This window comes from Mobula birostris, chromosome 10 (genome assembly GCF_030028105.1).
Source record: "Mobula birostris isolate sMobBir1 chromosome 10, sMobBir1.hap1, whole genome shotgun sequence".
NCBI lineage: Eukaryota > Metazoa > Chordata > Chondrichthyes > Myliobatiformes > Myliobatidae > Mobula > Mobula birostris.
In genome coordinates, this window is record NC_092379.1 from 99,029,369 (window position 1) to 99,054,387 (window position 25,019).

The following is a 25,019-nucleotide window of genomic DNA, read 5'->3' on the forward strand; positions in this document are numbered from 1 at the left end:
GAAATAGCATGCTGCATGGGTTTGATGCAGTTAGAAATATAGAAACATAGAAAATAGATGCAGGAGTAGGCCATTCAGCCCTTCGAGCCTGCACCACCATTCAGTATGATCATGGCTGATCATCCAACTCAGAACCCTGTACCTGCCTTCTCTCCATACCCCCGATCCCTCTAGCCACAAGGGTCATATCTAACTCCCTCTTAAATATAGCCAATGAACTGGCCTCAACTGTTTCCTGTGGCAGAGAATTCCACAGATTCACCACTCTCTGTGTGAAGAAGTTTTTCCTCATCTCGGTCCTAAAAGGCTTCCCCTTTATCCTCAAACTGTGATCCCTTGTTCTGGACTTCTCCAACATCGGGAACAATCTTCCTGCATCTAGCCTGTCCAATCCCTTTAGAATTTTATACGTTTCAATAAGATCCCCCCTCAATCTTCTAAATTGCAGACAGTATAAGCCTAGTCGATCCAGTCTTTCTTCATATGAAAGTCCTGCCATCCCAGGAATCAACCTGGTGAACCTTCTTTGTACTCCCTCTCTGGCAAGAATGTCTTTCCTCAGATTAGGGGACCAAAACTGCACACAATACTCCACGTATGGCCTCACCAAGGCCTTGTACAACTGCAGTAGTACCTCCCTGGTCCTGTACTCGAGTCCCCTTGAATGCCAGCATACCATTCGCCTTTTTCACCGCCTGCTGTACCTGCATGCCCACTTTCAATGACTGGTGTACAATGACACCCAGGTCTCGTCACACCTCCCCTTTTCCTAATCGGCCACCATTCAGATAATAATCTGTTTTCCTGTTCTTGTCACCAACGTGGATAACCTCACATTTATCCACATTAAGTTGCATCTGCCATGAATTTGCCCACTCACCCAACCTATCCAAGTCACCCTGCATCCTCCTCACAGCTAACACTGCCGCCCAGCTTCGTGTCATCCGCAAACTTGGAGATGCTGCATTTAATTCCCTCATCTAAGTCATTAATAAATATTGTAAAGAACTGGGGTCCCAGCACTGAGCCTTGCGGTACCCCACTAGTCACTGCCTGCCATTCTGAAAAGGCCCCGTTTATTCCCACTCTTTGCTTCCTGTCCGCCAACCAATTCTGTATCCACATCAATACCATACCCCCAATACCGTGTGCTTTAAGTTTGCACACTAAGGTCCTGTATGGGATTTTGTCAAAAGCCTTTTGAAAATCCAAATATACCACATCCACTGGTTCTCCCCTATCCACTCTACTAGTTACATCCTCAAAAAAATTCTATGAGATTCGTCAGACAAGATTTTCCTTTCACAAATCCATGCTGACTTTGTCTGATGATTTCACCGCTTTCCAAATGTGCTGTTATCACATCTTTGATAACTGACTCTAGCATTTTCCCCACCACCGATGTCAGGCTAACCAGTCTGTATTTCCCCGGTTTCTCTCTCCCTCCTTTTTTAAAAAGCGGGGTTACATTAGCCACCCTCCAATCCTCAGGAACTAATCCAGAATCTAAAGAGTTTCGAAAAATTATCATTAATGCATCCACTATTTCTTGGGCTACTTCCTTAAGCACTCTGGGATGCAGACCACCTAGCTCCGGGGATTTATCTGCCTTTAATCCTTTCAATTTACCTAACACCACTTCCCTACTAATATGTATTCCCCTTAGTTCCTCCATCTCACTAGACCCTCGGCCCCCTACTATTTCCAGAAGATTATTTATGTCCTCCTTAGTGAAGTCAGAACCAAAGTAGTTATTCAATTGCTCCCACTTTCAAATCTCTTACTAGTTCTTCTTTCAGTCAGTCCTGACGAAGGGTCTCGGCCCGAAACGTCGACTGTACCTCTTCCTAGAGATGCTGTCTGGCCTGCTACGTTCACCAGCAACTTTGATGTGTGTGGATTCAATTGGTCTGCCATGGCCTTGTTCCCCATGATCAATTCACCTGTTTCTGACTGTAAGGGACCTACATTTGTCTTAACCAATCTTTTTCTTTTCACATATCTATAAAAACTTTTACAGTCAGTTTTTATGTTCCTTGCCAGCTTTCTCTCATAATCTTTTTTCCCTTTCCTAATTAAGCCCTTTGTCCTCCTCTGCTGGACTCTGAATTTCTCCCAGTCCTCGGGTGTGCCGCTTTTTCTGGCTCATTTGTATGTTTCTTCTTTGGAATTGATACTATCCCTAACTTCCCTTGTCAGCCACGGGTGCACTACCTTCCCTGATTTATTCTTTTGCCAAACTGGGATGAACAATTGTTATAGTTCATCCATGTGACCTTTAAATGCTTGCCATTGCATATCCACCGTCAACCCTTTAAGTGTCATTTGCCAGTCTATCTTAGCTAATTCACGTCTCATACCTTCAAAGTTACCCTTCTTAAAGTTCAGAACCTTTGTTTCTGAATTAACAATGTCACTCTCCATCTTAATGAAGAATTCCACCATATTATGGTCACTCTTACCCAAGGGGCCTCGCACAACAAGATTGCTAACTAACCCTTCCTCATTGCTCAATACCCAGTCTAGAATGGCCTGCTCTCTAGTTGGTTCCTCGACATGTTGGTTCAGAAAACCATCCCGCATACATTCCAAGAAATCCTCTTCCTCAGCACCCTTACCAATTTGGTTCACCCAATCTATATGTAGATTGAAGTCACCCATTATAACTGCTGTTCCTTTATTGCACGCATTTCTAATTTCCTGTTTAATGCCATCCCCAACCTCACTACTACTGTTAGGTGGCCTGTACACAACTCCCACCAGCGTTTTCTGCCCCTTAGTGTTATGCAGCTCTACCCATATCGATTCCACATCCTCCCAGCTAATGTCCTTCCTTTCTATTGCGTTAATCTCCTCTCTAACCAGCAATGCCACCCCACCTCCTTTTCTTTCATGTCTATCCCTCCTGAATATTAAATATCTCTGAATGTTGAGCTCCCATCCTTGGTCACCCTGGAGCCATGTCTCTGTGATCCCAACTATATCATAATCATTAATAACAATCTGCACATTCAATTCATCCACCTTGTTACCAATGCTCCTTGCATTGACACACAAAGCCTTCAGGCTTGCTTTTACAACACTCTTAGCCCTTATACAATTATGTTAAAAAGTGGCCCTTTTTGATTTTGGCCTGGATTTGCCTGCCTGCCACTTTTACTTTTCACCTTACTACTTTTTGCTTCTACCCTCATTTTACACCCCTCTGTCTCTCTGCACTTGTTCCCATCCTCCTGCAACATTAGTTTAAATCCTCCTGAACAACAGTAGCAAACGTTCCCCCTGGGACATTGGTTCCAGTCCAGCCCAGGTGCAGACCATCCTGTTTGTACCGGTCCCACCTCCTCCAGAACTGGTTCCAATGCCCCAGAAATTTGAATCCCTCCTCCTTGCACCATTTTTCAAGCCACGTATTCATCTGAAATATCCTCCTATTTCTACTCTGACTAGCATGTGGCACTGGTAGTAATCCAGGGATTATTACCTTTGTGGTCCTACTTTTTAGTTTATCTGCTAACTCCCTAAATTCACGTTGTAGGACCTCATCCCGTATTTTATCTATATCGTTGGTACCTATGTGCACCACGACCACTGGCTGTTCACCCTCCCACTGCAGAATGTCCTGCAGCCGCTCAGAGACTCCTTGACCCTTGCACCAGGGAGGCAACATACCCTCCTGGAGTCTCGTTTGCAGCCGCAGAAACACCTATCTATTCCCCTTACAATCAAATCCCCTACCACTATAGCTCTCCCACTCCTTTTCCTTCCCTCCTGTGCCGCAGAGCCACCCATGGTGCCATGAACTCGGCTGCTGCTGCCTTCCCCTGATGAGACATCTCCCCCAACAGTATCCAAAACAGTATATCTGTTTAGGAGGGAGATGACCTCAGGGGACTCCTGCACTACCTGCCTACTGCTACGCTGTTTAGTGGCCACCCATTCCCTTTCTGCCTGTGTAGCCTTTACCTGCGGTGTGGCCAACTCACTGAACGTTCTATTCACAACTTTCTCAGTATCGCGGATGCTCCAGTATGAATCCAATAGCAGCTCCAGCAACTCAATGCGGTCTGCCAGAAGCTGCAGCTGGACACATTTCCTGCACACATAGTCATCAGGGACACTGGAAATATCTCTGATTTCCCACATGCTGCAGGATGAACAAATCACAGGCTGATCTCAGCTGTCATGACCTACCCAAAACGCTACAGCCTCGCCATCTTCCTTGCTTCAAATAAAATACCGCTGCAGATCGTTCTCCTTTTAAAGGAACTTACCTGGCCTTACCTCACTTGGAGTGAAGCTCGTCCTCAGCCTCTGCTCGCCAAAGCCTTACTACTCTGTCTCCCTCTACTCCATCACCCGCTCCATCAAACTGCTCTCTTTTAAATATTACCGCTGCCTCACAGACCGACTTACACGCGCTTGTGCAGTCCTGCCCCGATCAACCGCCGAGAAAAATTATCCTCTACAAGAATCAGCAGGGGCTTAGTAAGCCAAATACTCTCCTTTTGACTGGTATCAATTCCAGGAAACCGTTATGATCACTAAAATCTAGAAATTCACACATGCTGATTTTCTGCTGTAGACCATTTCCTTTTTTCTAGCAGAACTTTCTTTGCTGGACAATACATACTGAGTCAGAAAGATACTTTCCACAGTATAGAAACTTCCACTTTTCACTTTTTCCTGTTATGTTAAATGGGGAACATTGAACTCCTTCAGGATTGTAATTATCTTTACTTCCACTCATTTCATACATTTGTCTCTATATTTTTCACATTCCACTACTTAGAGTTCTGTAATATGATGAAACCTTTCCTACCCTAAATCACATGGCTTTTGCTTTTCCTCTCTCCATTAGTCGTATCCTTTCTTACTCACAGGCAACATTCTATTCTTGCCAATCAGCAGGCAATTATCTTTTCTTTCTTTCCTAATACTTACATATTACAGCATGCTCATCAAGTTTTAGAGGGTATCACCTTTCACACTGACCTGCACTGTCCCAATGAAGCCCATCTAAACTTGTGGGCCAGCACCTCATCTCACATCAAGAATGTTCCAGCCTCTTGCATTCAATACTGAATTTCACTATGTCAAGCAGCTAGCTTTTTGGAGCAGCCTGAGAACTAAGATTCATAAATAAATGTATGTAGGATGACAGCACTGATCAAACTGATGTTAACATTAGTTAGGCCAACAACTGGAAAATGTGCTCAATATAGATCTCAGTACTTTAAGAAGGAAGTGAAAGCACTTGACAGTACAGAAAAGATTGGCTGAATGACGCTAGGATGAAAAATTCCAAGTATAAGCTTAGAATAAAAAAGTTGCAGTGTTTGTTCTGCTGTAATGTTGCCCACCATTACCACTCTCAATTTCTGTCTATCCACAGTCTGTCCAATCTGCTGGGCATTTCTAGTACTCTCCATTTGATTTCAGAAACAAATCAGACCTGCATTTCACATCTTTTATCTGTTTGTTTGTTTTTCTAATAGTCCTCATGAAGTTATTAATTTGATGGCTCCATAAAACATTGGGATCACTTTCAGACAACCTTGGCCTTTTTCTTTCAAGGCATTTTCTTTTGTCCTTCCAGCTCTCTCCTTTTCTCTTCACAACTTTAAAAAAAAACTTTCCCAGTTTTGATGAAAGAACTTTGAACTGAAATACTAGCTGTTTCACCCTCAGTTCCTATTATCCTCTTACCTTAAACCTATGCCCGCTCGTTCTTGATTCCTCAAATCTGGAAAATAAGACTTGTGCATGTTCACCCTACGTCCCTTATAATTTTATACACTATATGATCACACCTCATTTTCTTATGCTCCACATAACAAGATGCCAACCTGCTCAACTTCTCTTCATAACATAGTCCCTCCAGTTCCAACACCTTTGTAAATTTCCTCTGTACTTTCTTGCTTGCCTTACATAATATCATTGGTTGAAATTAAGACTTCACTTTTTGATGGTCTGAGTGAAATAGTATGTTGAAGAGGGATTATTTTTCCCCTTCCTCCCAAAACTTATCGGTAGGACTCTATTTAACGAATATTTCCAGCATCTTCTGCTTTATACCACATTTCTGTTATTCCTTTTATGGTTAGTGCCTCGACTTTTTGTATCGATTTCCCATTATGTCATTAATCTGAACAAGCTTCTGTGGGGTTCACCAGATGTCGCCCATTTACACAGACAAGATCTGTAGAGTTTAGGTCATATTAAAAAGCTGCACAAAAATATTTTGCTACTCAGCAAAATTCCCAGAGAGCTAAGTACTTTTTTTTAAAATGGATGTTGATCTGGAGTAACAGCTGCAGCAGCAGAATTTTTGAAACTGAATATCACATCCTAAATGTGTAAAATGCATCTAATTTAATTCAGGATATGTTAAAATATTCAAGAACCAGAAACTACAACTCTGAATAAGAAAATCTGAACCAATCAACAGGAGAGGCAACTTGAGAAGTAATGAGCAACTACTTAGATCTCTCCACAAACTGGCGTTCTACAATACGCCTTTGACAAACCTTTTGGCCAATGGTATATCTTAATCAGCATATTTCAACTCTTAACTTTATCAAGCTATTAGTAAGAAACAAACAATATAGAAGAAAGGTCATGTGGTCCAGCCTTAGCTAAATCAGTGCTTAATTACTTTAATGTAGCATTAGTCACAGACACATGACCCATTGTGTACACCATTCAAGAAAAACTGATAGAAAATGCTTACATTGGGGATGAAATGTTCCTCAGAGGTGGTTTTAATTTTACTTTTTGGAAGCTAATGTAGTGATCCACCAGTTCTAAAGCAGTGCTTCTCATATACATTCCATCAACTACTAAAAAAAATCATGTCTTCAAAAGAGGAAACACAAACAAAATGAAAATAAGTTAATGCCTAATAACTGTTACCAATAGCCATAACATATAGGTAAGACTGAAGCAGTAATTTAAAGTTGCTATGGTTAATGCATCTCAACAAAATTCAGTTTTTATTCAAAGTAACCAACCTTATAAGAGAAAGTCATATTAGTAAGAAAAATTAATTATTACCTATTTATTCATGATATAGGCTCTTTTTCACTATAGGCTCTTTTTCAAATCTGGTTTTGCTAAGCTATTTCCCACTGCAGAATTTACCAATTACAAAAAAAAAGTAACATTTTAAGGAGGAAGTAATGAGAGGCAAATAATATTGGATTGCCTCCATTAAAGCTTGATACTGTACATATATCTAGTAACATGAGGAAACAAATTGAAGCAGCAGAGATGTGGGTTTTGAGGAGAATGCAAAGAATATCATGGACGAAACGAATATCTAACGAGGATGTCATGAACAGAGCAAACACAAAAAGAGAAATAATGTATGAGATCATGAAAAGGCAACGTAACTTCATTGGACATGCGATCAGGAACAAGGAGTTAGAATGCACGGTAATTATGGGAAAGATTGAAGGGAAGAAAGTAAGAGGAAGACAAAGACATATGATGATGGAAACAGCAGCCAGAGAACTGGAAATGAATACCGATGAATTGAGTGGACCATGGCAGTCAAAGCTCAAACTGGGCACGGCACCTGATGACGATGATGACTGTACAGAACTGTGCTTCTCTCTGGTGACATTGTTGTAGATAGGGGCTGTTTAACCTGCATCTCAAAATTACTGCAAAATTACTGGTTTCAAATTCATGATTTTGTCTCTTGTATTCGGATTTAACAAATTTCATTCTACAGACCTGTTCTCTACCTACACCCTATCCAACAACCCCTAACCCCATCCCAAGATCAATATTAGGTGCTAAATTGATCAAATTATTTACAAGAGTTCAAAAAGTCAACTAATTAAACACAAGAATCCTTCACCTTATGAGAAATCCCCTTCCAAACAAAAAAAACATTTAACAGAAAATTATAAAATTACTTTAATTTAGTGTTCACAAAGGAAACCTACCTTGTAACAAACTTTAACATTAAACTCAGTTTTAATTAAACAACAAAGAAATGTTTTGATAACATTTGACTGTAAAAGTATATTGTCACAATTTAAACAGTACTTTGGACATGAAAGTGCTCAACTTCAAAGTGGTTAAGAGAAACCAATCCTCTGGTCAGTTCTAGAGTCCAAAATAATAGTGACACATATACAATGTAAAGCTCCAAATCAGTTTGATTTTCATTTTTGGCTAAAATATATGCTTTAGTTCATAAATTTGGACATTAGCTATCTGCTTATGAAAATGACTTGTAGTTGTTTAGCTCTTTCCATGACCACAGGTAGGGTAAACCATTTACCAGTCAAAGGAGTACTTTTCATGAAGCATTGTTATCAAGTGGGGAATTTCCATTTCTGAGCACAGATTTCCTCACTGCATATTGATCACTTCATGATCAAAATCTCTAATGCACATAATTACTTTGAAATGTATTTATTAGTTCACAAATAAAATTACTAACTGATCCATCAACCAAGGTGTACTAAGTGTTTTGAGTCGAGAACTTTGAACAGAAAATGCAAGAGAAGAAAATTTCCTAGAACAAAGTAACAAAATAAATTACTACCCGATCTTTATGGCTTCTGCAGTAAAATTGTCAGGAGAAATTTTTCAGAGAACAGAACTTTAATGTAATTTTCCTTCTCCATTTTCTCATGTAGTTCCTCAAACTGCGATTAACTTATACTTGTTGACTTCTTCAAGCTACATAGTTAATATTATTCATTCAAAAGGTAGATGATCAATGAACTCATTTTCTACAATTCTGGAAATACAGTGGATTCCAGCTAATTGGGCAACACTTAAAGAACAATCAACAAATTGAAAGAGCACTGGATTCCCTTCACTTATTTGGGACACTATGCCATTTAAATGGGACAGGAGGCTGTCGCTGAACAATTTCTAACTAGCATCAGTGTGTGAACCCGTGTGACCATCAGACACTATACCGTGCTTACAGCAAACAGATAAATAGCATAATTTGTGTGTGTTTGTGTTCAGAAAGCAGTGGTTTTTGTAATAAGCAGTAAGAAAATTCAAAACTGCTTTGCTCACTACAGTTTCAAGCATTTAGGCTTGAAGACACCAGAAATGGCGGGGGCAGGGAGTGAAAATGAAACGATTTCACCACTTCAACATTAGGAACTACAAAGAATTTGAAGGTATTAGCAATAATCTCCAATGTTAAAATGTTAAGATTTGGAGGATGCAATCATTGAAAGCATTATTTCAAGGCAGTCCATTATCTGCACTTTGTATCTGTGCTTATTTTGTTCATTTACAGTGAATCAAAAGCGTACCCCGTGAATATCTATTAAGAACTAATACGTAGTTTCATAGTACTGTAGTAGTTTTGGTAGTGTTTGTTCTATAATTCATTTAAATACATAATATGTTACTCAGTTAAATCGTAGTTTGTCTTTTTTATACCTTATTAACTATTTCCATGAAACTCCGGCGAACTGGGGTAGCCACTTAATTGGGCCAAAATGCACTGGTCCCAATGTGTCTCAATTAGCTGAAATCATCTGTACAGCAAACCATCCTGCAAGTACACACTGCCACCTCAAAGCTGGTGTGCTAGACTGATACAACCAGGAAATGAAACTATTACATTTTAGGATCTTGTTAGCAGAGATTCGATTTACTATACGATAATCAAATGATCTCCCAGAATTATCATAACCCTGAAGCAATTACATTACAATTTAACAGGGTGCTCGTCATCCTTCAACAAATGAACAAAATGCCCACACTTATACTGCTTCAGACGTCAGCTACTGAAGAAGAGGAAAAGAAAACCACCAGTTTGCAAAGGAAGTGGTGTGTGTGTGAGAGTGATTACAATCAACATTTAAATTGACGTTCGGACAGTTAACAAGTTTAAGCTTTGCTTTGTATATTATGCATAGAACTACAGTTTTCAATCAGGTACTAATATAATTTTACATTTATTCCCTACCAAAAGAATATTTTATTAATAACATGGACAATAGAGAGAATTATCTATTTCAAGTAGCAAGCATTTCACTACATTTGCTTACACTATTCACATCATGTTAACATGCACCAATTTTTTAGTTTCAATCATAACTCAGGCCCTATTGCATCAGTATATTGAGGTAAGTATAGAATACTGAGCCCTCTCCTATGACTGAACTAAGCTGCACTGTGTCCTTCAAGATGCGCCAGTCTTAGTACTCAGTTGCAAATAATGCCGTTAGGCAGACCAGAGTACATTTTCTAATTAAGAAGATTGGAGGAGGGCATTTATCAATTCAATTTAGATCAGAAGACCTCAGAATATTGCACAAATACACTTTGGATATGCTCTCTTAATTGAGGTCTGGGTAAGGAATCCATAACTGGATAGAACTGCTCTATAAGCCGTACTCAAGTGTAACAGTACAAATGAATGTATAGGAAACTAGAAGCTTTCATCAACACATGGATCCTGGAGGAACTACGGGGTTGAGACAGCAACTACATCGGAAAATAAACAGTCGACATTTTGGACTGAGATGCTTTATCTGGACTGCATATTAGACAGTGGTGGCGCCAGAGGTTTTTTCTTGCTGGTGCTACAGAGGGACTGAATTATTCAGTGATGGTGCTGAGGGATGCACTGTATGGTAATATGTATTCGCAAGACCAGACGCGTGGCGTTAAAAAGTCAGTTTCAAGCATTATGTGCCTACTATAAATGCCTCTGTTGATTAACAAGCAACAGCAATTGATAGATCTAATATAGAAGTGAACTGTTACAGTGTCAATGGCATTGGAGACAACCTGGGCTACACGGAGCATAAACAAAAAAAAAACAAACAGAGCAGCCGAGCAACAGCGGACAACGTGAATCATGCACCAATCCCACAATCAGCGTCAAATGCATGCTTTTCAACTGAAAAACACAAAACGAACCCACTGCTATTCGCATCACATAGACAGCAATGCCAAAAGATACACCGTTGTTAAAGTCAAATAAGGCAAACAACAGATGCAAGGCTTTACCAGGAGTTGGACAAATCGTACTCTGACCATGCAACACCTCAATTAATTCGGCCATTGAATTTAAAACAAAAATCAACAGAATCACTGCTTGGAAGTCTAAGCAAAACCAGTAGGCCTAACAGCAGTAAATGTAATATTTTAGGATTTGCAGGAAACATAAGGACAATGGGGAATCCACCACAAAATAATAACAATAATCAGCATTAGTCTTGGCCCAAATTTTTAAAAAATCAACTGCACTCACCATTAATGTTTTCAGAGAAGCACAATCCGTCTGTTGTTGTGATTGGTGGCGAAAGCATCAATGATTTTCTGGATGTCAAGTGCTTTGGTCCTCCGGCTGTTTATGGCCAACAGAGCCAAGTTGCTGTTCCGAGCATCGCTGCTGCTATTCCTTAAGTCGTTTTTGACGCGTCTGAGGCAAGAGAAACTCCGTTCACATGAGGCAGATGTAACAGGCAGAGTCAGTGATATGCAGATTAGTTTGTATATATCTATAAATGCATCGTGGTAGGGTCTCATTAGAGCTAGAAATTCCACTGTCATTCACTATCTGTCCTTGCTTTTGTTTTGTTTCCAGCAGATGCCAAACCTGATGAGCTCTGCAGTCAGGTTCACTTCAGTCATTCCATAGTACTGGGCCATTGGCCAAAGACAATTCTTGTCTAGGAAGATCTTGTGTTTGGAACTCAATGCTGAGACTCCAGTCAGAACACTCCCAGTCTCAGTTGAGAACCATCTTTTCATTTCAGTCAGAAGCCTGTCTATAACTGGATAGTGGTTGCAAAGGTCATCAGAGGATGTGACAGGTGTGTGTTCAGTTTGGGCCTCAACAACAAAATCATGTAGGCGGCGGGGTGGCTGGGCCTGTCTCCTTTCATGTGGTCTGCTCTGTATACCGGCCTTGACGCACAGGTCCCTAGCTCTTGTCTGAATTTCACTCCATGATTCCTCTCCCTGTTTTGCTGACAGTACATCGATAACAGACTGAGCCAAGTCCACAGCAGATGAAAGCAAACTGGGAGATTGTAGCTGGTCTGACATGAACTTGGTGACTCGGAATAAATCCTCAAACAGAGTGAGAAGTAAAGCAAACTGCTCGTCAATCAGTCCATTTACAGCTCTGGCCTCCGTTTTCCTCCATGCATTTGGTTGACCCATAATATCCTGTAGTGTAGCTAGAATGGCAGGGAGTGATTTCCTTATAGCCCACAAAGCTGTATACTGCCATACCCAGCATGTATCTGACAATTTCTTCAACTCCACGGGCTGTGCAGTTGATTCCAGTTCTCTCTGTTTCTTCATGAAAAGATCATGGGCAACAGAGTTTGAAAAGAAGTTGTAAAGCAGCTGCAGAGTTTCAAAAAAACTCACCCGCTTGTGGTACATTGCTCACAACATCCACTAAAACAAGGTTAAGTCTGTGAGCATGGCAGTGTATATATAATGCCTGCGGGACCTCTTTCCTGAACCTCTCATGTACCCCGTTATTGCACCCGGACATCACTGCCGCCCCGTCATAACACTGTTATACACGCGTTCTTATCAATAACACACTGGGCGAGTGTCTGTTCCATGCTTTTAAGAAGCAACTCTGCGTCCAACCCTTCTGCTGGAGTGAAGTGCAAGAGTTCTTCAAGCACTGTTTCGTTATTCAAATACCGCACCACCACTGATATTTGCTCCTTTTTACTCATCTTTACTTTCATCCACTATGATGGCAAAATATCCAGCCTCCTTGATCTCTGCACTTATTTGACGTCTGACCATGTCTGCCATAATACCCATAATTTCATTTTGGATATCGTGATGGGTGTTTTTTGCATTTCCAGGTTTGTCCTCTTCTTTTTTTTTTAGCTACAGTCTTATCAAACTTCCCAATTATACTGAGAAACTCAACAAAATTTCCCCTATTGCCAGATCCATCATTCTCCCGATGTCCTCGCTGGGCAATGCGTTGGCACGCAGTATAGCGTAGAGACACAGCCACTGCTCTCATATACCCACAATTTTCTTGGACAATCTTTGCATGTCCTTTATCAAGCATATCTCCCAATTCTGAACCATCTTGTTTTCTCAATCTGAATTCGGCCCATGCCTCCATCGCAAACTTATGAGCTGCACTTACATGGTGGGCTTTGAAAGCTGTTGTAGCTTTCCGCCAGTTGTGGTAACTGGTGACAGTGAAGGTAGACTCAGAATGGAACCCATGTCCTCCACACAGGAAATGCCTGCATGCGAAGCAGAATGTAGCATCTTTTGTGATTGAATATTCCAGCCAGGAGTACAGGTCAAACCAGCCATGAATACTCCTTTGCTGATTGCCAAACTGTTGCGAAGGGTACTTTTTCAATGCTGGCCGACGGGGTCCTTCCTCAGGCTGCTGGGTAACATCGCTAACAGTATTCCCACTCGCACTAAGAGCAGCTTCATCCATGTTCCCTTCCGAATCCCGTTCCATTTCTTGTTCCTCTACTTCACCCTCACACTCCTTCGATGAACTGCTGGCGTCCTCATCCCCACTTACTCCTTTCTGCATGTCACTTTCAATTAAGACATGCTCAGGCTGAGACACCACTGATTCCACTGGATGAGGTCGTTTTCTGACTAAAAATCGACCCATTTTTCACGCCGGCCAAAATAATGCACGAGCCAGGTCGACCCTAGCTTGTAAAAGCACAATGTGCAAGTGTGGCATCCGTTAGTCTCGGGAGCCCATGAATCTGCGCCTGGATGTATACTATCAATCTCTTGCATGAGTGAGACTGAGTGACATCACCACCTTAAGTGATCTTAGATCAGCTTAACTGATCTGAGGACAGCAACGGCAAGACATTGACAACGAACAAATAAGCAGAAGTGTAGAGTGGATCTGACAGAGTTTATAACTTTATTGCTGCGTGGGTGCTATGGTAATTGGGGGCGCTATTTCACTAGATCAGCTGGAGAAACAAGCTGTATTCAAAACTATACAGAGAAAGCAAAGCAGCTGCAGTTAATTCCTTGGTGGTGCTATGGTGTGGCTATTGCAATTTCTGCTGGGGCTATAGCCCCAGCCAGTACTACCTTAGCACCGCCCCTGATTTTAGAGGAGAAATATCTGTATAAAAATTTGGAGGGTAAGGGTGGAACAGGAGCTGACAGGTGATAGGGGTGGATGAACATGAGCAAGGGGTAGGGGAGGGGTTTGGTAGGATGATGGGGAGGGAAAAGGACAGAAATGAGGAAGAGATAGGTGGAAAGGCTAAAGATAACAGGAGAGGAAGGTGAAATATGAAATAAAGAGAGAGTGGTGGAGAAGGTAGAGGAGAGTAGTTGGCGAGGGTTACCAGAGGAAGGAGTGTGCGAGTGATGGGCAGATGGATAGGTGGAAGAGGAGAAAGAGGCGTGGTGATAGGAGCTATGTAGATCAGGAGGGAAGAGAAAAAGAATGAGGTGGGGGAGGGGGCAGGGGTAAGACAGCAGTTACCAGAAGGTTGTGATTTCAATGTTCATGCTGCCAGGTTGTAGGCTTTCCAAGCAGAATAAGAGGGGCTGTTCCTCTAGTTTACATTCAGCCACAACCTGATGAAGGAGGAAGCATAGGAGCAGGTGTTAAACAGGTGGCATTTACAGGGGGAGGAGAGGGAGGGATGAGTGGACCAGGAAGTGATTCCTGTTGAAATCGGAAAAGGGATGTAAAGATAGATGTGACTGGTGGTGAGGTCCATTGTAGATGGTAGAAGTTGGAAAGAATGATATGCTGGGTGCATAGGCTGACAGGATGGCAGGCAAGGACCAAAGGAACAGATGCAACATAGACAGTGGAACTGCAATAAAGAAATGGCATCGTCAAAAGTGCCGGAGTGTGTGGAGGTGTGGTCAACATTGCTGTGGGAGTTAATGGGTTTTAGCAGATGTCAGCTAATAAGCTATCTCCTAAGTTGTAGACAGAGAGACCAAGAAAAGGAAGGGTCAGAGATAGGCCAAGTAAATAAGGTAGGGTGGAAGTTGGAGGTGAAGTTGCTAAGCTCAATTTTGAGTGCAGTAACCACCTCCAATGCCATTATCAATGCAGTGGAGTCCGATGCAGTTGTCTCAATTTCCCAGGAGTAAAGTAGAGAAGCAACACCTAACATTCTACTGGTGATATGAACACCGAATTCTCCAACTTCTGGAAACTGTTCCCTCCTGTTCCTTCTCTTTCCACTCCAGATTTACCTGGCTCTGATCATCATTCCTTTTTCCCCTCCTCCATCTTTTTTATTTGCCCATGACACACACTTCCCACTGGTTCCCCTCCACCCTCGCTCTATTCCATACTCCACCTTCTTCTCCTATAAGATTGCATCATCTTCATCCCTTTGTCATTTTCACCTATTTCTTCCCAGCTCCAGGCACCATTTCCACTCTCCCTTTCCCCATCTGCCTATCAACCATTCCTATTAAACCTGGACTCACTTATCATGTGATAACTCCAGTTCCGCTCTTTTTCTCTACCATCTTACACTAGCTACCTCCCCTCTATCTTTCAGCCCAGATGAAGCACCTTGACCTGAAATGACAACAGTCTATTTTGGTCTATTATTCCTGCCTGACCTGTTGAGTTTCTCTAGCATCTCATGTGTTGCTCCAGACTCCAGCATCTGCAGTCTCTTGTGTCTGCATTTTGCTTTCTGATCAAACATGGAGTTACCAAGGCTGCCCTTTCTACTTTGCTTGTGTACTGTAAAAGAGAAGATGTCGCATTTTTCATCAAATGAATTTAATGGTAGGATGCCACTGGAATTATGGAGGATGATCTACTGAATTATTAAGGCTGGTAGGGAGTGTGATGAGCTCTTTACTCTTGTTATAATTTAGAGAAGAGATGCTGATAATAAAAGTACAGGGAAAGAGGAGGCACAACTGAGAGCCCTTTTAACTATAGTAATGGGAAAGCCAGAATTAAAAAAAAAGACACCTTAAAGACAACACTAGAAGAACTCAGCAAATAAGGCAGCATCTATGGAGGGTAATAAACATCCAATGTTTCAGGCTAAGACTCTTCATCAGTCCAGATATTCTTCAGAATCTCTTATGTTTATGATCTCAAAGGCAATGAAATATAAAGTCTTATTACCAGAGCAAAGACAGAGAAGCTGAGAGAATGGAATAGAATGGAAGCAAGGTGGGAAAAGATGTTGCCAAAGTTCCTGTGGGAGTTAATGGACACATATGGACATTGGTATTTAATCTATGCAGCCAAGGAGACAAAGCTTGGACATGCTTGGCTCATAGCTAGAGACCAAACAGATTCCATAGCCACATCTTTGTGATTTGGAAAAAATGAATGGAATTGTAGGAGAACGTGTTCAATGCAGGGTTAAGTTCAGCATGAAGGAAAGTGATGGGAAAGGAACCAGTTCAGAGGTATGCAAGGATACGATGTTCATTGTAAAGATGGTGACCTTTGTGTGTGGCTACATCAAGCTATGTGAAGACTGCAATTATACAAACACTAAGCTTCATTATATACTAGATAATAAATACGTTCCAGTAGCCATTGGTGAAACAGTGTGGACTACATATTCACTGGCACAGGGTAACCATATTTTTGCATTTGAGGATCGCTGTAATATCTTCACCAACACGGTATACTATTCTAAAAAAAATTTGAGACTAATTCAGTAAATATCAGCTAATCTGATCAGTAAAAGAAAGGATGCTGACAATCTTAAAGTTCTACCTCCACTAATATTGTTTGTTTTATAAAAGTACTTGGAACCACTTGAACACCATACTAGTGAATTATGGTATTTCTTAACAATTCAGAAAATTCAATCTTAAAGCTGGAAATTCAAGTTTATCAATGCACTCGATACAAATCTCTTTTCCTGCAGCCCTGTAATGACTTCTATTTTCATCTCAGTTTGAGCTTGCCTGAAATCTTATATACCAGCTTTTCAAGCATAACCAGGAAATTCAAAGGCCAAGATGTTTTGGAACCACAAAAGCCAAATAAATCACGTGTGTGGCAATTGGTTTATGGCAGTGGTAATAATTTCAAATAGTATTTTATGCATTCTTCTTCAGCCATGAGAAGAAAGTTCTCCTAGTAAGACCACTAATCACTGTAAACATCTCTTCCTCCCTGACAATCAACATTGGCGCACCTCAAGGAGGTATTCTTAGCCCACTGCTCTACTGTCTTTACACCCAAGATTGTGTGGCTAGGCACAGCTCAAATACCAGCTATAAATTTGCCAAGAACACAACTATTGTTGGCAGAATTTCAGATGGTGATGAGGAGATGTACAGAAGCAAGGTAGGTCAGCTGGTTGAGTGGTGTCACAACAACCTTGCACTCAACATCAGTAGGACCAAAGAATTGATTGTAGAAAGAAGTCGAGGAAACATCACGAGATCAGCAGTTTCAAGTTCCTGGTTCAGCATCTCTGAAGGTCTGTCCTGGGCCCAACATAATGATGCTACTATAAAGAAGGCACTACTGCGGCTATATTTTATTAAGTTTGAGAAGAATTGGTATGTCACCAAAGACACTCACGAATTTCTACAACTGTACCGTGGAGAGCATTCTAACCGACTGCATCCCTGTCTGGTATGGAGGGGCTACTGCACAGGATCAGAGGACATCTTCAAAAGGCAAAGCCTTAAAAAGGCAGCAGTCATCATTAAGAACTCCCATCAACCAGGACACACCCTCTTCTCATTCTCACCATCAATGAAGTTTACAGGAGCCTGAAGACACACCGACAATGTTTCAGGAACAACTTCTTCCCCTTCGCCATCAGATATGGGAATGAACAATGAATCCATGAACACTACCTCACTATTTTTTCCTCTCTGATTTATTTTTAATAAATATTTCTTTTGGCAATTAATAGGTTTTTAATCCTGTATTGCAATGTATAGGTGCAGCAAAACAATAAATTTTACAACATACGCCAGTGATATTAAACTTGATTCCGGTTTTTTTCTTAGTTCTGTAGACTCAGTGTCCATCACCCGAGTAAATACAGATGCAAAAAAATCCATTTAAAATCTCCCTCATCTCTTTCTGGCTCCATGCATAGATGACCACACTGATCTTCCAGAGGACCAGTTTTGTCCCTTGCTATTCTTTTGCTCTAATATATCGATAGAAGCCCCTAGGATTCTCCTTCACCTTGTCTGCTGGAGCAATCTCATGTCTTCTTTTTAGCTCTCCTGACTTCTTTTTAAGCATTCTCTTGCAATTCTTATACTCAGGTTCTTTATTTCTTCTTCCTACCTATATCTCCTATGGACCACCTTCTTCTTAACAGGCCTCAATATCTCTCGAAAATCAAAGTTCAATAAACCTGTTATCCTAGCCTTTTATTCTGACAGGAACATACAAACTCAGATAAGTGTGAGGTGGCTCATTATGGTAGGTCAAATATGATGACAGAATATAGTATTAATGGCAAGACTCTTGGCAGTGTGGAGGCTCAGAGGGATCTTGGGGTCCGAGTCCATAGGACACTCAAGGCTGCTGCACAAGTTCACTCTGTGGTTAAGAAAGCATACAGTGCATTGGCCTTCATCAATTATGGGATTGAGTTTAGGAGCGAAGAGGTAATATTGCAGCTATATAGGACCTTGGTCAGACCCTACTTGGAGTATTGTGCTCAGTTCTGGTCACTTCACTATAGGAAAGATGTGGAAACGATGAAAAAGGCGCAGAGGAGATTTACAAGCATGTTGCCTGGATTGGGGAGCATGCCGTATAAGAATAGGTTGAGTGAATTCGGCCTTTTTTCCTTAGAGTGACGGAGGATGAGAGGTGACCTGATAGAGGTATATAAGATGATGAGAGGCATTGATCATGTGGATAATCGGAGGTTTTTTTTCCCAGGGCCGAAATGGCTAGCATGAGAGAGCACAGTTTTAAGGTGCTTGGATGTAGGTACAGAGCGGATATCAGGGGTAAGTTGTTGTTTTTTAAAACGCAGAGAGTGGTGAGTGTGTGGAATGGGCTGCCAGCGACAGTGGTGGAGGCAGATACGATAGGGTCTTTTAACAGGTATATGGAGCTCGGAAAAATAGAGAGCTATGGGTAACCCAAGGTAATTTCTCAGGTAAGGACATGTTCGGCACAGCTTTGTGGGCCAAAGGGCCTGTATTGTGCTGTAGGTTTTCTATGTTTCTATGATCTAACTCTGTACTCTCAAAATTTCACTCCTGAAGGCCTCCCACTTGCCAAGTACACCTTTGGCAGAAAATTATCTGTCCCAATCCACATGTATGATGCCATCAAAATTGTGACTCTCCACTTTAGAATCTCAAGCTGCGGACCAGACCTATCCTTTTGCATAATTATCTTGAAACTAATGCTATTATGATCACTAGATGCAAAATGTTTCCCTACACAAACTTCTGTTACCTGCTCTACTCTATCTAGCATTGCACTCTCTCCATTTGGGACCTCTATGTATTGATTAAGGAAACCTTGCTGAACACATTTGACGAACTCTATCCAATCCAGCCCTTTTACAGTATGAGAATCCCAGTCAATACTTGGAAAGCTAAAATCACCTCCCAGCACAACCGTATGTTTCTTGCTACAGTCTGTGATCTCTCTACATATTTGCTCTTCTAAATCCTGGTGACCATTCGGTCATCTATAATATAATCTCATTAACATGGTCTTTACTTTCTTATTTCTCAATTCCACCAATATAGCCCCAGCAGACAAGCTCTCTAGCCTGTTCTTTCTGAGCACTGCTGTGACATTTTCCCTGACTAATCATGTCATCCCTCCCAATTTAATCCCTCCTGCTCTGTCACGTCTCAAACAACGGAACCCTGGAACACTAAGCTGCCAGTCCTGCCCCTCCTGCAAGCAAGTCTCACTAATAGCTACAATAGCATACTTCCATGTCCTACACTCATCCGCCTTTCTTCCAATACTCCTTGCACTGAAATATACTTAATTCAGAACATTAGTCCCACCATGATTCCTGACTTTGTACGTAGGCTTAACAACATCTTTCCCCACAACCACGCCACTAACTGCTATGGCACTCTGGCTCCCAATCCTCCTGCAGTTCTAACCCCTACCAACATGCAGCACTAGCAAAGGATATTAGTCCCCCACCAATTTGGGTGCAAATTGTGTCATCTGTACAGTTCACACCTTTCATGAAAGAGAAACCAATGATCCAAAAATCTGAAGCCCTCTCTCCTGCACCATCTACTTAGCCATCTGTTAAACTGTATGATCTTCCCATTTCTGGCTTCACTATCACATGACATAGGTAGCAATCCTGCGATCACAACCCTGGAGATTCTGTCCTTTAACTTAGCACCTAACTCCCTGAAATCACTTTGCAAGACCTTGTCACTCTTTCTACCCATGTCAATGGTACCGATGTGGACCACAACCTCTGGCTGCTTACCCTCCCACTGAAGAATGCTGTGGATTCAACCCAAGAAGTCACTGATTCCTGCATCCAGGAGGCAACAACCATCCAGGAATCTCATTCTTGGCAACAGAACCTCCCGTCTGTTCCCCTAACCACTGAATCTACTATCATAACAGCTTGCCTCTTCTTCCCCCCTTCCCTTCTGAACCACAAAGCCAGACTCAGTGCCAGAGACCTGAATGCTTTTGCTTATATATCATTTATATACTTAATGTAATTTATAGATTTTTTAAAAGTGTATTGCAATGTACTGTAACCATAAAACAACAGTTTTCATGACATATGCCAGTGATATTAAGCCCGATTCTGATTTTGACTCTGAAAGACAGATCTGAAGAGATATTGCTGGATTTCTTCAAAGTTCCTGCTCATGTTGAGAAAACCTCAGAGACCTTATAATCCTAATTAAAATCTATACTTCAAATTAAGATAAAGGTTTCCAAAAATTCAGGATGTCTTGCATTTCCACCTTTGAACATTACTCTTGTTCTTTGATATTATTTTTTCCCTTCAGAAACATAATGTTACAAATAAAACTACACACCACAGTTACAACACTTCTCAATGTCATCCAGTTCTATGCCTAGCACTCCCAAAGCTATTCTAGTTCAAGCTGTGAACATCCATTACATTGACAAAGAAAAAACTCCTATCAATCCATCCAGCAGTCTGCCTTTTCTAGAGTGCGTTCCAAAATTACCAAACTTTCAAACTTGCAATTTCCTTTATAATCATTTGCACTGTTCCAAAGGGAGCTCATTACACAGTATAACAACAAACAACAGGAATTCTGCAGATGCTGGAAATTCAAGCAACACACATAAAAGTTGCTGGTGAACGCAGCAGCCCAGGCAGCATCCGTAGGAAGAGGTACAGTCGACGTTTCAGGCCAAGACCCTTCGTCAGGACTAACTGAAGGAAGAGTGAGTCAGGGATTTGAAAGTTGGAGGGGGAGGGGGAGATCCAAAATGATAGGAGAAGACAGGAGGGGGAGGGATAGAGCCAAGAGCTGAACAGGTGATAGGCAAAAGGGGATACGAGAGGATCATGGGACAGGAGGTCCGGGAAGAAAGACAAAGGGGGGGGGGGGTGACCCAGAGGATGGGCAAGAGGTATATTCAGAGGGACAGAGGGAGAAAAAGGAGAGTGAGAGAAAGAATGAGTGCATAAAAATAAGTAACAGATGGGGTACGAGGGGGAGGTGGGGCATTAGCGGAAGTTAGAGAAGTCGATGTTCATGCCATCAGGTTGGAGGCTACCTAGACGGAACATAAGGTGTTGTTCCTCCAACCTGAGTGTGGCTTCATCTTTACAGTAGAGGAGGCCGTGGATAGACATGTTAGAATGGGAATGGGATGTGGAATTAAAATGTGTGGCTACTGGGAGATCCTGCTTTCTCTGGCAGACAGAGCGTAGGTGTTCAGCAAAGCGGTCTCCCAGTCTGTGTCGGGTCTCGCCAATATATAAAAGGCCACATCGGGAGCACCAGACGCAGTATATCACCCCAGCCGACTCACAGGTGAAGTGTTGCCTCACCTGGAAGGACTGTTTGGGGCCCTGAACGTAGATGTTCAGCAAAGCGGTCTCCCAGTCTGTGTCGGGTCTCGCCAATATATAAAAGGCCACATCGGGATCTCTCCGCATTCTGCAGGGATCGCTCCCTACGCAACTCCCTTGTCCATTCATCCCCCCCCCCCATCCCTCCCCACTGATCTCCCATCTGGCACTTATCCGTGTAAGCACATGCCCTTGCACTTCCTCCCTTACCACCATTCAGGGCCCCAAACAGTCCTTCCAGGTGAGGCAACACTTCACCTGTGAGTCGGCTGGGGTGATATACTGCGTCTGGTGCTCCCGATGTGGCCTTTTATATATCCCCTTTTGCCTATCACTTGTCCAGCTCTTGGCTCTATCCCTCCCCCTCCTGTCTTCTCCTATCATTTTGGATCTCCCCCTCCCCCTCCAACTTTCAAATCCCTTACTCACTCTTCCTTCAGTTAGTCCTGACGAAGGGTCTCGGCCTGAAACGTCGACTGCACCTCTTCCTACGGATGCTGCCTGGCCTGCTGCGTTCACCAGCAACTTTTATGTGTGTTTCATTACACAGTATATATTCGATATACTACTGTAATGTTAAATATACAAGTTTTATATTACAGTAGACAAAAGTCAACGAAAACAGCACAAAACAGTAAGTAGATTGTGGAATTTCCATGCTTTTGCATACTCTCTTATTATGATAGTGAAAGCCATTCAGCCCATCAGGACCATGGTGTTGCACCAGAGAATTCTCATTCCCCAACCCATTATTTTCTCTTTCTTATCTATTAATTCTCATGCCTCTTCCTACACTGGTAGTTTATTTTACAGTAACTAACCTATCTATTTTCTTTTGTATACAGGACACAGTTCATAGAAACCTACATTATCATGGGGAGAACATGAAAACTTCACACAGGCAGTACTGGAATAAACTCAGATTTGAGAGGCTGCCGTAGCACCAAAGAAACTGAAAAATAATCACACATTGGAGATATACTTCATTCCAGTTTTATGTATTTTTGATGTAGTATAGCTTGTCACAGATCCCAATGTCCGCTTCATTTATGTAGCTTATAGCTAGTTAATGCAATTTAAAGTTAAATAGTGTAAATAAAGAAAAAGTGCAAACTCATTTTGTCACAAGTGTATTTAACATATAACAAAACTTTAAACAGTAGGCTTAGCATTGCAAAATATATATTTTTTTAGATTATGAAGACACGTAGTCCTCTTTTATTGTCATTTAGTAATGCATGCATTAAGAAATGATACATTATTTCCTCCGGTGTGGTATCACAAAACACAGGACAGACCAAGACTGAAAAAACTGACAAAACCACATAATTATAACATATAGTTACAAACAGTGCAACAATACCATAACTTGATGAAGAAGTCCATGAGCACAGTAAAGTTCAAAGTTTCTCAAATGTCCAACATCTCACGCAGACAGAAGGAAGACAAACTCTCCCTGCCATGCCCACCACAATCCGACTCTGAGTCACTGAGTAATTTTCAGTGATAATGAAATTCTCAGAAACTGTTCACTTCATTCCCTCTAACAGGTAAACTATAGTCAACAGCTTATCAGTTTATTTCTCAACACTTTCTCAGACAGAACCCAAATTAAGTTCAGAATCTACAATTTTAATGTTACTGCTTCTCAAAATTCAAGTACACACAATACAAGACTTCATTGAATTACTACAATTGCCTTAAATTCATATATCTATTTTCGTATTTTAGATTTGTTAGTAATACATAATACAACTGCTTTGAAATATGGAATTGTGCATAATAATGTCAAATCCTTATTACAACATAGAAGAAGGTCATCCAGTCCATTCTGCCTCCCAGAATAATTTCATCAGCTCTTCAAGGCCCTGCAACCTACTCTTTTTCTCATGTCCATGATCTCCCTTTTTACTTTTGTTTTGCTTGCCACATACCTACTACCACTACTACTACTACTACTACTCAGGCCTAGGGGGCCGGCGTCGGGCACGACTACAGACTCTCCACTTCTCCCTCTCCCTCATCAGTGTGTTCAGTTCATCTACATTAGCCGTGCCACTGTCTTCTAGGAGCGTGTTGACCATAGTCTTGGGAGGGCACCCAGGGTTCATCCTCCCGTGCTTGGGCTCCCATATGATGACTAGGCAGGCAGGTAGCTCGGGGTGGCGTAGACAGTGCCCGGCTAGTTGCAGTCTTCTCGCCTCGATTTTAGTGGTGAACATCGGTAGGTTGTTATAGAGCTCAACGTTCGTCGTGTGCTGTTGCCAACTCACGTCAAGAGCCATCCGGAGCATTCGTGTATAGCAACCATCCAGAGACTTCCGCATCATCTTGGTGAGTGTCCACGTCTCGCATCTGTACGTGAGAATGGACTCTATGACTGCTATGAAAATCCTCTTTTTAAGCCCTCTGGTCAGGTTCGACTTCCAGATTTCCTTCATGTCGTTCATAGCCCTCCACGCCAGCGCCTTCTGTATCTTTACATACCTACACCAAGGACTAATTTACAGTAGCCAAATAACCTACATATCTTTTGTAAATTCACACATGTAAACACCACAAAGACAGTACTCAAAGTTCAGGCATGAATGTGGGTCTCTGTAGCTATGAGGCAACAGGTGTAACTGCTGTGTCACTGAGCCGCTCCCTTTGACTTTTGAAGCAGAGCTGTAACAAAATAATTTTGCATTATTTTGGATGAAATGATTTTTCATTAACAGCATAAACATGGGACTGTGAAGGAATGTGGCTGATCAGAAATAAATATATATAGTCTATATATATAGACTATGCCTTAAAACATTTCCTTTATTTAGGACATCTGTATTTGATGTGTACTGCTGCATAGTAGTTCCTAAATTTGTGTACATATAAGTCACCATTTAAAAAAAGTTCTGTGACTTGAAACATTACATATAATTATTCTCATAACCATTTTAGGATTATCCATTAACAGGTTAGCTACATGGTACACTTCAAATACCTTCAAATGTAGCTTTTACGTTTCCTACCATGCCCGGGAACTTC

The 25,019-nt window shown here is 41.6% G+C and overlaps 1 protein-coding gene across 7 annotated transcripts in view; it reads right to left on the reverse strand.

Moving 5' to 3' along the window:
* clcn5b (chloride channel, voltage-sensitive 5b) overlaps positions 1-25,019 on the reverse strand; it is a 130,629-nt gene that overhangs the window by 66,054 nt on the left and 39,556 nt on the right. For 2 of the 7 annotated variants that reach the window (XM_072270683.1, XM_072270685.1), the window contains one exon: positions 11,252-11,422. The exons of 4 other annotated variants lie outside the window; for them this stretch is intronic. The gene's annotated coding sequence lies outside the window, so the exon portion shown is untranslated. Of the gene's footprint in view, positions 1-6,733; positions 6,859-11,251; positions 11,423-25,019 lie in introns of all 7 variants that reach the window. One more of the 7 variants, XM_072270684.1, reaches the window with a different exon arrangement.